An 8104-nucleotide genomic window follows, 5' to 3' on the forward strand; every position below is an offset into this window, starting at 1 on the left:
GAGGGCCCTCTGCTGGATTTGCCCTCAGTACCCGCACCCACCCACGTCTGGTGGCCCAATGGACGCGACTCAGCGGTGGCATCCGCAGGGATCTCTGCCCCATCCCTGCGCTACATGCCCCAGGCAGCCGTCCTGATGCAGCCCCAGCAAGGCAGGCACCACCCCTGAGCCTTCATCCGAGCATGCCTCAGGGTGCTCAGACTTGGTGGGCTGGGGTCCAGGCAGGCTGCAGGGAGGGGCAGGGGCCTCCCGCTCTCCCCACTGCTGCTGTGGTCCCCCCGTCCCCATCCCCATGCTGCCTGGGACTCCTTCCCTGTCCCTTTGCCTCCCAGACCCCACCGTGCACACCCTGCCCCTGTCCCACCAGCATTCCGGAGGCGAGCGAGGAGGAGGATGAGGGGTGCTGTGCAGCCCACCCTGGGCACAGGTCCTCCCGCTGCAGGGGCTGTCCCCAGGCAGCCCGGCCGTGCCATCGATGGCCACAAGTGGTGGCACAGCCACCCCTTTTGTAGGCTGCCAGCCATGGGGGCAGCCCTTCCTCAGCTCCTCCTCCTGCATGGAAACCCCTATGGACCAGGTGGTGGGTAGCACAGGAGGGGAGTCCCATGGATGGAAGAGCTTCTTAGGCTCAAATTCACCCAAGCCTGGAGGAGGAGGGAGTGGAATCAGCATTCCACAGCTGGGGAGTGGGAGGGAGCAGAGGGGGTCCCAGTCAGAGAGCAAACCCCTGCCGCGGCTTTGCTGTCCATGCTGGGCTCCCGGCCCGTCTGCACAGTGAGCTCGGGTTCTCCTTGGAGTTCCCTTTCCCCAGTATTTCGAAAGGCTTGTTACTGGTCCAGAAAAATCTGTAAAAATTTAACCCCTCCCTTGCTGCTGGAAAGCAAATCTTTACTCAGGTCACAGGACCGACTGTCCCATCTCTCCTCGACCTGAAGACGGGTGTGGGATTAAATGACATACAGCCCCCACCTTTCATTTGCACATTCCAACTAATACATTTAAAGCTTATCAATAAAATTATCAAAACTCTTGTCCATGCTTCTAAAACAAGCCATCAACTATTTCTATTCGTGGTTGTCTTTGGTACTGACGTCCCTTTCCTCCGCGCTGAAGGAAATGGGGTCCCAGAAACGCAGCCTCCCCTCCCGCCGCCGTCTCCCCCCAGCTGTGAGCTGGCCCTGCGTGGCCGTGGCGCGAGAAAGCAGGGAACAGCTTCCAAAGGAGTATGACATAAGGTATTGGCGGCTCTAAAATCAGATTTATTTAAGACCTAAGGGCGCTTTGACGCTAAAAGCCAGATAGGGTGAGTCTGCTGGGGGAAGAGGAAATGGAAAAGAGGCAAAATATTTCTTTTTTTTTTTTTTCAGAGAAGGAGAGAAGCTGTTGGGAAAAAAGTTCTGTGCGTGCAGATCTTAGACCCTCTGCAGAGGCTTTGCAATTCTGCTGGTGCAGTTTGAAGCCCTCGCTTTGTTCTCGAGGGCTGGACGGGGGCTCGGTGGCAGGAGACAATGCCACTTTTCTGCCCTGACGTTCAAGCTCAGGCATTTGCTGCCGGATGCCCAGGTGCCAGAAGACAGCGACCGCAAAGCCTTCCAACCTGCGGCCAGGAAAAATAAAAAAATACAAACCAGAGATCTAAAATTAAAAATGTGTTTCAGGGACTGACAACACTTCTTCTGCAGACTTTTCAGGACCCCCCCTTCCCAGGTCGCCGAGCAAAGCTGCGGTTCTCCACAGAACTGGAAGTGATAACCCCCAGCGGCAAATGATGGGCCTGAGCTGAGGAACCTGCCTTCAGGCATCTCCCCCTGGCACAGGGGGATGGGCTGGGATTTTTGGGTGGTTTGTAGGCAAAACGGGGAGATCCGGGTAGCAAACTTTTGGAAAGGTCTGAAGATGCAGGGTCAGGACTTTGCTCTGAAGCTGGACCTGGCTGGACATGCTCCGTCAGGAACAGGGGGCGAGGAAGCACCTTGTGAGGTTCCAGCTGGTGCAAAAAGGCATCGCAATTCGCATCTCATACTGCTTCCAACCCAACAGCGGAGCCTCCTCCCCTCAGGAAGCCCAGCAGGAGCCAAGGGGCATCCATCTCCTCTTATATACACACCGCATTTCATTGCTCTTCATCCAATTTGCTGTTCTTGCACCTCTCCAGGGTATCTCCGTGGCCCGTTCTTTGCTCTGGCCCTTGACCAACCTTTTGTGTTCTCAGAGCCTTTCAGCTTTCTTCCCCCACGCTCCTGCAGGCTGACAGCCTCTTTAACACCAGGTTTGCATTTCTTAACGTGAGCTTTGTTAATGGGCCAAAAAATTTCCGCCCTTTTGGCAGCAACCTTCGTCCAGCTCATGGGGACGCGCCTCCCACCAAGTACCCAGATGACGTATGGGCGTTGGACGCCTCCCCACACGCATTAAATCTCTGGGCTGTGGAGCCCAGCAACACATTACGATACAGAGCCCCCGAGGGGCTCGGAGAGGACTCGTGTAATTGCCTGGCATAGATTTATATCCCAGGATTTTAAAAGCGTAACCTCTTTGCAGAGCTCCGCAGTCATCCGCCGGGCAGCCTTCGCTCCGGCACGGTGCCTGCCCCGCCGCTGCTGCCCTCGCCGTCTCCCTGGATAATGTAACTTTGGAGCAAAACAAGCTAGTTTTTCCCCTTTCACTGTTTTCCGCTGGGATAATTCCTCATGCCAAATCCCTTGGTTCTCACTCAGGCTTGACTTCTTTAGTGGTTTTTTCCCTCTGAGGCCACGAGCTGCACATCACGGACCGGCTCTGCTCGCCCGTGGGTCAATGTCAGCTGCGTGCGCAACACCCCGCACACCCAGATCTGCTCTGCCTTTGTCACGGCAGACGATCCGGCTGCTGTGGGACTCGATCTCTTGGATGAAATTGTTAGTCTGGGGCCACGGCTGGGTTTGTTCATCCATCTCACAACAGTCACAGCCCGCTGCCTTGCTCCCAGCCTGGGAAGCGGGATGCTGAGCTCAGCAGAACTGCCGTGGTTCAGTGTTGTAATACAGAAATATGCTCATCAGCTGGAGAAATTGCCTCCAGAGGACAGGGCTGAGGCAGAAGAAGCAGATGTGAAGCTGATCTGTCTTTCCCTAAGTCAGCAGCCTCTTCCCACCCATCTGCCCATCCTCACTCTCCGGCTGAAGGAGGAGGCGGGTGCCCTCCCATCCAAACCTGAGCACGCCGGAGCCGGCAGCAGCCTTGTGCCCGAACCACAGGTGGTTCCAGGAGAAGCTCTGAATCTTCCGAGCCAAACTCAGAGCAGCCTTTGAAACATCCCTGGCCTGTGGGTGGAATGTCTGGTGCTGCCCAGCATCTCCCTCCCTCCCTCTCCCAGCACCGTCTCACCAGCCGGGGACAGGCACAGGCTCCGCTCCCATCTTCGGAGGAGGCAGAGGATGGACTCTCCTCAGCGGCGGCCTGTGCCGACAGCCCTTCTGCAGAGCTGACTTCAGACAGACCAAAAAAACCTGCAGGAATGGGGTAGCACTGGCGAGACATGAAGAATTAACCAGACGAGGATGACGTCTGCGGGCAGGCAAGATGCTGGAAGCGTGCGTGACAGTCCTGATTAAATCCTCTCTGCAGTTCTCCGGACGAAGCCCGTGCCGCCCGCGCGGTGCGGCAGTCACATCGCCAGGCGCAGTGATTTCAGCATCCCTGCTGAGCAGACGTCACCTGGTTCAAGGACAAGAAGGAAATTCAGGCATCTTTACTGCCTGACCCCAGTGGCAGGAAGGTTTTTTTGTTTATAAACCTGTTCATTTATATCGTAGAAAAAATGCTGCAAACTTGTGCAGCGCACCCTGCCCTGCCAGTGCTGCATCCATGCCTTGATGGGCACGACTCCCTGCACCCAGCTTGGAGAGGATATGTCACATGTCCCATAGGACAGTGAGCGGTCCAGGCAGGCAGAAGGACTCCCGAGGGATCAGCCCACTTCAAAACAGATTATCCGTCTGCAGGTCCCAGCGGGGCGGCACCTCGTCAGGTCTCTGCATTCCTCTTCTGTCCCTGGATCTAACCCTCCAGACAGAAGGGAGATGGTGGAGAGGGCAAATCGGGGAAAATACAACTTTAAGTGGTGTTTTGAAAGGTTAAAGAAAAAAAAAAAAAAAAAAAAGAACCTGGGCAAAGTTCAATCCCTTTGTCAGTCATATTAACAGCAGAGGAGCTAGGGACAGTGAACTTGAAAACGCCTTCCTCTAAAAAATTCATTTATTAGCTGGCAGAAGAGGACAGGGAGGAAGAAGGTCACAGGTTTGAGAGTCTGCCAAGTAACAAGCAAATGGGCAGGAGAAACCTTTCCCTGCTGAACTATAAGAAAACACAGTAATAATTAACAATGCACACATTTGTACACAACCTTCCCCCCGGACAGTCTGTCCACACACACATCGCCTTGTCCGCTTCTCTGATACGGAGCAGTTAACACCTCCCAGAAGCAACTTTGGGTCAGATAAGTGGAAATTAATGACTTCATACAAAAACGCACAGGGAGAATCGGAGGCAGCATCCGATACCCCCTGGGAAGAGGGGCAGCGGGGGGAGCACCGCTCCTTTCTCTGCGAAACCGGTCTGTGATGAAATACTGCAACCTGCAGTTGCCCTGAGTCACCTGTAACCAATTCCTGTTCCCTCCTGCCCAAAAAAGATGCGGTGCCCTGGACTTTCCTTCCTGCGTGGGGCCTGTCCTCCTGCAGGCAAGTCTGGGTTTGCCTTGCCTGGCCACCACCGGCTGCTGCTGCGCTCCCCGTAGCCCAGACTTGGAGGCTGCGCTGCTTTGAACAGCCTCTCATGAAAAGAAAACATACCGAGAGGAGTAGAAAGTGGGTTTTGTGGTAATATTTAGATTTTTTTTTTTTTATTTTCTTCTTTTTCCATATAATCTTTGAAAGCACAGATGAGAAAAGGGAGTGGTGCAGCAGGTCCGTGCACAGAGATGCGAAGCTGCGCTTCCCTTCCTTACCAGCGCTGCCTGGAGCAAAAGGGGGAGCTTTATCCAGCCCAGCGGGCCGGGCTCCCGCAGCAGCTTTACCTGAACATCCCAACTCCTCCCCGCGCTCAGCGGCAGCACTTTTTCCCCCATTGCTGCTCCGCACAGCTACAGAAGTGGACTCAGTCCCTGCTGCCTCTCTCCAGGGACCTGGCGAGGTCCCCTGCACGTCTGCGCAGATGCCCCGCAGGCGTTTGGGCAGCTCGCACCACTTCAGCTCTGTCCCTTTTTCTGCCAACAACAGACAATATTCCTGGAGGTGCCAAGGGAGGTGTGCACAGAGGCTGGGCAGGGGTTTCCTCCCTGGACAAGCGAGAAAACAATGTCTGCCATTCCTTGCTAGAGTGACAAAAGCTGCACTGCCGCCAGAGAGCATCCCCTGTAAGCCAGAGCCGGAGATGCCGCTGCTGGCTGCTGTGCGACTGGAATTACAGCACCTTTCCCATCGGCAGACTTCTCCGGCTGGGGCCAAGGAACAATAACAAAGGCTCCTTTAAACCTCATTTTTCCATGGCTGGGTAAGAAGCAATTGCTGCCTCCAACTTTTTTACTGGGGAGACTAAAGTCCAGAAGAGAAAGGCTCAGAGATGACACTATAACAGTGACAGAGGTCTCCAGCCCCAGCAAGCAGTTCCCAAGTCCCCCAGGAGCTGAAGATGGATTTCTGGAGAGGGCTGGCTTTATCCCAGACCTGGGGGGCTGTGAGGAATGGCCCAAAGGCACTGCAGAGCTGGCGAGGGCAAGGCATTTGGAAGGCACCGATACCGGGAAAGGGGAGCAGCACGTGCAGGGACAGCCAGCCCCGAGGAGGCAGCCAGGGCTGCATTTCGGAACGGAGGGCTCTGCTGCAAACAGCGGTGTTGAACCTTGTGCTGCTGCTGAGCCTTGGCCTCTTGCTCCCGCACAGCTCCAGGGCTTTTTTTCCCCTCTCCAAAGCTGTGCTGCTGCAGAGACAGGAGGTCTGGTCCCGACTCCCGCAGCACAAGGGCTGGTGGAGCAAAGCCCAGACCTTGTGATGCTCACTGTCAGCACCGGCGTTGTGTTTTGCCCTGGGAAGCCACTTTCAGGAGTGCTTTTCCCTACCACGTTGCTTCACAGGTAAGGGACAGAAATATCTCGTTAGCAAACACCACGAGGACTACACCAATGCTGTGGCACTTGCAGAGAAATCGGTTTGGACTGCATGAAAGTGTCCCAAGCCACAGCGTGAGCCAGACCTCGCTCATACCATCCTTACCCCGACTTCCCTGCTGCCGCAGCAGAGTCACGTCCTGGCATTGCTGGGGAGGCAGCGGGAAGCTTTTGCCCTCCACGTGTGAATCCCCACGGAGTTTCACATCGTCCTACACTTCTCCTGCATATTATCGCTTTTTATCTTGCTGGAAAAAGAGATTGCACAATTCTGCCCAAAACCGGGAGGTGAGTGAGGTCAGACAGGTCCCTGCTCAAAGGGAAGGACCTGGGAATGGGAAGAAGCAAGAGACAAAGCCTTTCTTAGGAGCAAGGCATGTTAGTGCTCTGCTGCCTAATGAGATTCATACTCCAGGTCTGGCTGACTCGCAGTCTTTAATAAACTCCAACCTCGGTGGCGTAAAGAGGTTAGTTGGGGTGTCAGCTCCAGCTGAGGAGAAATGCTCTGCCTGCTTGCTCTCCTCTGCGGCCTCAGCTGAGCACGCCGTCCCTCCGTGGTTTCTGCGCTCCGCTACGGATGTGGTCGTGCTTCACTGCTGCTAATTTCTTTCTGTGGGCTGCAAAGCCATTTGAGGTTGAAAACCCCCGACATTGGTGGAAATTTTAGCTATTGCCACTATGAAACGGGACCGAAGAACGTTTCCTTGCTGCGCAAAGGCTGCTGTCTACACGTGCTCTGCAAAATAGGGTAAACGCTAGAGCATGGTAGTCCAATATGCCCCTAACCATGAAGTTCTCACTTTAATGTGGTGCTGACACACCATCCCAGCACATCATGCCGGGCAGCATCTCCGTGCGTGCAGATGAGGGGATGCGGCGGGACTTGCTGGACCGCTCTGCGCGGAGGTTGCCAGTGAGGGTGGCAGCCAGGTCGAGGTCTTTGTGCTGAAATTCCAACCCCTTGGTGAATTCAGTCTCCACTGCCACTGAGATTGCCTCCCACCAAAGCATAACCTCACCTTAGCGGACGGCCGCCGAGAGGGAATTGGTAAGTAGGAAACAGAACCATTATAAAAGTTGGATGCCCAAAAGCATTCATAAAGGGAAACGCATGGTTGAAGCTGGAGAAAAACATTAGCTTTACTTGAGTTAGCATTTGCATTGTAAAAAAGCTCTGACCCCTGATCTTCTATGAGCTTTCACCATCATTACCATCCGCCGTGCTCAGGCCGTAAGAGCCGGGGAGGAAGCACATGAACCCGCCGCCATCAGCTCCCACAGCTGGGCAGAAAAACATGGTTGCAGGCAACAAAGCTATAAATATCGAAGTGAAATAATTACCCCGCTCATTTGTGATTTAAACTGTGAGAGAGGAACAGAACCAGTTTCACCAGTGACCAACCGGGGCAGAGGTGGAGCAGCCTGTAACTACTCCGGGCTGTGCAACGGTTGGGAAGAAGTGGAACAAATTGCCAAAGCTGTTTAAGCTGGTACACGCTGCAGTTTCTTCCATATTCTGCAAACTTACCTGTTTCGTACTTCTGCAGATCATTGCAGAATAAATCACAGGGAAGTATTTGGGCCACCAAGGCCTTTGCTCTCCAGTCGTCATGCTGAAATCAGGTGAAACTGCCAACCTTAAAGCAGACAAGTTTGACCACAACACCGTGTTCTGTTGTTGGATTTTAGACATAAATACTGAGCTGGGCTGCTTTTTAAGGTTTGTACCGTCTATTGCTTTAAGCATCTAAGTACCTTGCAGGAGGATGTTTGGAATCCACTGCCACAGAGAAATCCAGATTTTCAGACCCAGGAGAAGAACCGGCTCCCTGAAGGCCACCAGGTCTGGGCAAAGATTAAGCCAGTTCTGGGTTTTATTGGGCACTCAGCAGGACTTTCCTCTTGCCACTGGCTGCTGCTTTAGACACTTTTAGGTAGATTTTACCCCTGTGGGTCTGG

This window comes from Larus michahellis, chromosome 9 (genome assembly GCF_964199755.1).
Source record: "Larus michahellis chromosome 9, bLarMic1.1, whole genome shotgun sequence".
Classification (NCBI taxonomy): domain Eukaryota; kingdom Metazoa; phylum Chordata; class Aves; order Charadriiformes; family Laridae; genus Larus; species Larus michahellis.